The sequence below is a fragment of the Pteropus alecto genome, unplaced genomic scaffold, assembly GCF_000325575.1.
Source record: "Pteropus alecto unplaced genomic scaffold, ASM32557v1 scaffold21, whole genome shotgun sequence".
Classification (NCBI taxonomy): domain Eukaryota; kingdom Metazoa; phylum Chordata; class Mammalia; order Chiroptera; family Pteropodidae; genus Pteropus; species Pteropus alecto.
The window spans coordinates 21399666-21404996 of NW_006436282.1; the positions used below are offsets into that span (position 1 = coordinate 21399666).

Sequence of the window (5331 nt, forward strand, 5' to 3'; positions counted from 1 at the left end):
TAAAGTCTTTGAGCTAAAATGGCCTTAAAAGCTATCTGGAACCCTTTATTTTAAAGTCCAGGAAATTCAGTCCAAAAAGAGGTAAGAAATTTAATGAAGGTCATTTGGCTGGTAAGGGGCAAAGCCAAGGCTAGAACAGTGGATACAGGATTGAAGCCTTTTTATGTATGGCATGATATGGTCTCTCACCTGTTAGCTCCAGCAGCTGAGGCTCAGTTAAATACCTTTTTTGTAGCATCCATTGTACCGAATACCAGGAGTCTCACTACCCTGCCTACCGACAATGAAGTGAAGCCATCTATTACGGCTAAGCAGGGCCATTGAGAAGTCAAATCAGATGCCATGTAGCAGGTACATACATATCAGTCAGGATTCAACTACAGGAAACAGAGACCACCTAGGATTTTATGCAGAATGGGATTTAATATAAGGGATTAGGTGCTTAGGAAATTGGTGGAAAGACTGGAGGACTGGGCTGTAGGCCAGGTCTCCAAGAATGATGCTTAGAACACTGCAGAACTGGCCACCAAGGAAGCTTTTCCATCTGTGCCAACCAGGAAGGTGGAAAATCAAGAGGCCACTGGAACCACCAAGTCCAGGAAAATGCCAGGGCAGACAAGATCCAGGATCAAGTAACTGGTATCCAGAAGTTGCTGGCACTCTCATCATCCACAGATCTGGAGACTGGACACTGGACCACTTCTGGGGGGATGAAATACTGCATTCCATGTCCGTATGAGATGTCGGAAACTGCCCCAAAAGCAACAGGAAGGTCCCTCGCCTGCATTTCCACCTTCAGACTTTCACTGAAAGCATCTCATTGGCAGGACCGATTTTGCATCCAGAACCTTGCCTCTGGGGGAGCGTAAAAATGTAGTTTGTTTTAAAAGCTTTCCAATTTCTGCTGTACCCAAAAGAGCACTAAAATCAGGAAGGAATGCATGCTGAGTGTCAGTTGACTGGATTCAGCTGAAGGAATCCATTAATGCAGCTGATTAATGGTTATTTGTATAAATTCACAGTGATCGGAGCATTATATTGAGAAGGGGAAGCGTACGTTGACTGGTGAAAGTGGGGTCAACGAGAACCCTTAAACACTGCCAGTGGGAGGGAATGGGAAGTGACGGGGCCACGTTAGGGAACACGGACAGAATCGATTAAACATTTTAAACCGTGTAGCCTATGCCTCGGCAATCCGACCTATCTTCTTCTAACCCAGAGCAACAACTGCACCTGTGCGCACAAAGAAAAAACTCACCTATAAATTCTTCGCTCATAGATAAAAATTGTTAACATTTGGTATATTAATCTTTGGATTTATTTTTATGTATTTGTTGTTTTTTGTTGTTTTTTTTGTTTTTGTTTTCTTAGGCGAGGCAACTCTTGGTTGACCTCACAGATTGCAAGGACTTTGTCAGCTTACAATCCCTTGTTTTTTTATTTTTTACACCTACAGCACCTTGTCTTCCTAGGTGGTCTCCCATCCAGGTACTAACCAGGCCTGACCCTGCTTAGCTTCCAAGATCAGGATTGGGCTTGTTCAGGGTGGCATGGCTGTATTTGAACATTTAATTTATTCTGGACAAAAGTGCCTTTCCTTGATTTTTAACTTTTCTCCCTCTGACCTCGTCATAACCACAAGATGCTCATCTATTAATATTTTTCTTAACTCAGAAAATTTCTATAATACCTTATAGTTATTTTATTATCAAATATAACAATTAGCATTTATTATAAGTGCTTTAACAGCTGCTATTCTCACAAAAACATGATGAAATGAGTTCTTTTATTGTTCCCATTTATGGATGATAAGGAAACTGGAGAAGGCTTAGAGAAGATAAATACTTTCCTCAGAGATGTGGCAATGACTAACTCCCTTTTTCTAGCTAAAAGGCTAGGACAGAGCTGGTTGAAAGACTGTCTCCTTCCTGAAAAACATAAATATTTCAAAATCAAGAAATTCTTACAAAATCCTGAGTTAAGCAGTGAGCCAAGAGTGATAAATGAGAAAAGGGCAGGAGCTCAGAAGCTGATTCTGGAAGCCACAAAACAGAGCCAGGGAATCTGCAAACCACGGAGATGAAAGCAGGTATGAACACAGGGAAGGGGTGGAACTTTCCAGGCTAGCACCAGGGCAGTGATGCCACTCGTGTCTGTATTTAGTATGCCCAGATGGGTCAGGAATGAGTGGGGCACTCAGGATCTGGGACCAATCCATTCCCAAATACAGCTTAGTACAAAATGCCAAGCAAACACATCCTTTATTTTCTTGAGGCATTACTGCTGTGTAATTGTTACAGAACATTAAATGGTCGCCTTGTCCGATGCCTCTCCTTACCATTATCTCCAGGAACAAACCGTATGGCTGATTGTCAAGTCAGTGCAGAGCTCTGGAGTAAATAAAGCCATTTCGTCCTGCCCACTATGATGAACTCTGACCTATGGATTTGGGCACCTAGAGAAGGATTTCCTTTATTTAGTTAAGAGTTTGGAAAAAGTGCTCCTAATTGCATACTGCATCATTATCCGATGTCTATGTTTCTCGTATATTTGCATTATAATGAACCACTGAAAGAAAGAAATCAAATTGAAAGATGTAGCGACATGGCTTTTCTGCCAAAAAGAAAAGGTCTGGAGGTTATTTGAAGAGATGAAGATGCTACTAGTTTAAATATAATTTTATTTTCTAAATGTAATTTTTTTTTTGTTATAGACAGCCACCGGATGATAGCGTAACAGCCTTTTAAAGTATTTTTTTCTGTATTGCCAGACAGAAAATCTATTTTGTACAAGTGGCAGCAGAGGGAGCTCTTCTTACAGATTAGTTTTTATCAGAACTCAAAGGAAAACAGTTAAAATTTTGTGTATGTTAACAAGTTTATGGCTTCTCCAAAATGTAAACATATATTTTTATATAATATGTATTTAATAGTTATATATAAGCAATTATATATGAATATAATATATTTATATATTTAAGTTATTTTTATGTACTATTTGTAACATATTTAAGAGGAGCCATAAACTTGTTAGCATACACAAATGTGTGTGTGTGTGTGTGTGTTACTTTTATGATTTCTCTTGCTGGGCAGCCTTAGTAGAGAATTACTCTCCTTCAAGATACTCTCAATGGATGTATTAAACTCTAAAAAGGAATTTCTAAGACTTTCACCTAAGAAAACTATGTGGAACAGTGTCTGCTCCTCTCTCTCCAAGGAACGATCTCTGAACAAACCGTTTAGGGGAGAACAGCTCACGGAAGGTTTCAGAACTTTTCGTTAATGGTCTGTGATACACGCGTTATAGGATTGCTTCACTTTACTGAAGAAGTAAATGCTTTTCGTAGGCCTTAAGGGAGTGAACTATGGATTTGCATGATGGCCCTGAGCCCTGTTCTTTACTCACGTCTTCGGCCCATTCCATTGCCTTTCTTCCTCAGCAGAGCATGAACATCCGCAGAGCTCATCCTAGATAAGAGTCCACGACACACACAACTTGCTTATCCATGAAGGTCAGCTGAGAGCCTGCTAATGTGACCAAACCCCTCTGCTTTGATTTGTTCATGACTTAAAAGTACAAGTGCCTTGAGGTCACATAGACGGTCACCTCCTCACCTCCTTCATTCCTCAGCCCACATTCCTTCTCAACTTCTTCATCCACCTATAGTTGCCATATTCAGTGGACGAAAATATAGGACACTCAGTTAAGTCTGATTTTCAGATAAACAGTGATTAGTTTTTATTTGTTGTTTATCTGGAATTCAAATTTAACTAGGTGTTCTATATTTAACTGGCATGCCTGCATCTTCCCACTATGAGCATATGTGCCTCAAGCCTTCCTAAATAGTGAAACAGCAGCTCTGCTGACCCTAATGTAACATCTAGGTTGTGAACGGCCTTGCCTTTATTGAGCCACCAAACACAAAGTCCATTTCCTGGCAACATAAATCCCACATAATGCAAATTAAAGGTCTGTAAATTTGAGAAACTCTGCATTGTCTTTAACTCCAATCACTTCTATCCTCATTTGCAGGTTATTCTTGTCTAGTATTTTGGTTCTATCTTGTTTTATTGCCTACATAATAATTTACTATATAAAAGACCTAACATGTATAATATTGTCTATATAATAAATATATATTTCAAACATTAGCTTTATACATAAAAGTTTATTTAGATTTGTCACCTTTTTTAACCAATTTCTTTGCTCACCAATCCTTCTTGTATCTCAGACCTTCCTCCTGGGATCAGTTTTCTTGTCCTAAAGGACATTTTTTAGTGAAAAAGAACTAAAATTTACTTTTAGTGAGTCTGTTCATAAACTCTCAGTTTCTGTATGTCTGAAACTGCCTTTATTTCACCTCTTTCTTATAAGATAATTTGAGTACACAATTCTAAGTTGACAATTATTTTCACCCAGCATCCCATTCAACATTCCACTGTTTTCCAGTTTTAGTGTTGGGATTGAGAAGTCTGTGGTCATGCTTTTTGTCTAAAGTTATCTCTCTGCATGTAATCTGTCTTTTATTTTTAACAACATAAAAGATCCTTTCTTAGTCTTCATAGTTTTCATTACAATTGAGTCAGACATGAATTAATTTTTATTAATTCTGCTGCAGATTCATTGTGATTCCTAAATCTATTGATGTATGACTTCCATAAATTCCATATTATTTCTGCCATTAGCTATTTGTATAATATCTTTTCTCTTCCTAGTCTTTCTTTCTGGAACACCCATTTGACATAGTAACATCTGCACATCCTGCCATTTCTTTTAAACTCTTCATATTTCTGTCTCTTTGTGCTGGAGAATTTCTTCAGATTTATCTTCTAGTTTACAAATTATGTTTTTAGCAATAGCTTATCTGCTACTTAATCTAACACTGAACTTTAATTACAATAATGATGTTTCTTGTTTCTAGAAATTCTGTTTCTTTTCCAAATCTACCTGTTCTTTTTTTAAAAGCATCTTATTCTTCGTTCATGTTTTTAATTCCCTTTTTCTTTTCTTTAAATAATTTAAATACTTTGATTTTATATTTTGTATCCAATAATTCCAGTACATAAAATCCTTAGAGATGAAACTTTGATGCTAATTGTTTCTGCAAAGTCAGGATAGTTTGTTTCTTTAAGTGTTTTGTAATTTTTATTTTGAACTCATGTTTAGTGAGCTTTATCTGTGGGAATACTGAGAGGCTTGGATGGAGAATGAATCCCTCCAGAAAGGCTTTTTGTTTCCTTGTTCCATGTACTCTAGAGCATTAATCTGAAACTACGGTAAGTTAATTTCCTACCTTGTGGTGTCTCAGACAATAAAGATAGTCTCTTATTA

At 37.6% G+C, this 5331-nt stretch overlaps 1 pseudogene; it reads right to left on the reverse strand.

Moving 5' to 3' along the window:
* Positions 1–1447: 1447 nt before the first annotated feature.
* LOC112479932 lies at positions 1448–1562 on the reverse strand (annotated as a pseudogene).
* Between the last annotated feature and the right edge of the window lie 3769 nt (positions 1563–5331).